Here is a 651-nt window from a genome sequence, read left to right on the forward strand (position 1 = left end):
GGTTGATGGGGGGAGGGGGGTTGGGAGAGGGGTGGTGGGGTTATGGACATTGGGGAGGGTATGTGCTATGGTGAGTGCTGTGAAGTGTGTAAACCTGGCGATTCACAGACCTGTACCCCTGGGGATAAAAATATATTATATGTTTATAAAAAATAAAATAAAAAAAAAATGTAAAAAAAATGTCAAAAAAAAAAATTTGTTGAGCTCATATAACCAGCCACTGGGAGAACTTTTGTGAAAGAAGCGGAATCGCCATGTTCTTTTCCTCACAGTAACCTGTGAAAGAGCCTCCATGTATAGAGGTGGGAACTGAAGTACAGGCAAGTTAAAAGACTTTCCAAGTCACGTGATGAAGAAATGGCAGAACCTTCAAACTTAGTTCTGACTCCAAAGTCTGAATCAGTCATGTTCTTGACTACGGAATACTGTACAGGCATAGATTTCTCTGTGAGAATATTAACAGGGGAAACCTACCTTACTTTAGGGGATGATCTACTTGTAGATTTCTTGGTTTAAAGAGGATGTAGCTATTTGGTTGTTTTTTTTTTTAAGATTTTATTTATTTATTTGACAGGGAGAGATGATCACAAGTAGAGAGGCAGGCAGAGAGAGAGGGGGAATCAGGCTCCCTGCTGAGCAGAGAGCCCGATG

The 651-nt window shown here is 40.9% G+C and overlaps 1 protein-coding gene across 3 annotated transcripts in view; it reads left to right on the forward strand.

Annotated features, from left to right (window-relative positions):
* The window catches only part of LOC111150646 (dynamin 3), a 527,967-nt gene that overhangs the window by 126,771 nt on the left and 400,545 nt on the right, over positions 1 to 651 (forward strand). The gene's annotated exons all lie outside the window — the stretch shown is intronic.

This window comes from Enhydra lutris, unplaced genomic scaffold, assembly GCF_002288905.1.
Source record: "Enhydra lutris kenyoni isolate GAN:26980312 unplaced genomic scaffold, ASM228890v2 scaffoldscaffold24, whole genome shotgun sequence".
Lineage (NCBI taxonomy): Eukaryota > Metazoa > Chordata > Mammalia > Carnivora > Mustelidae > Enhydra > Enhydra lutris.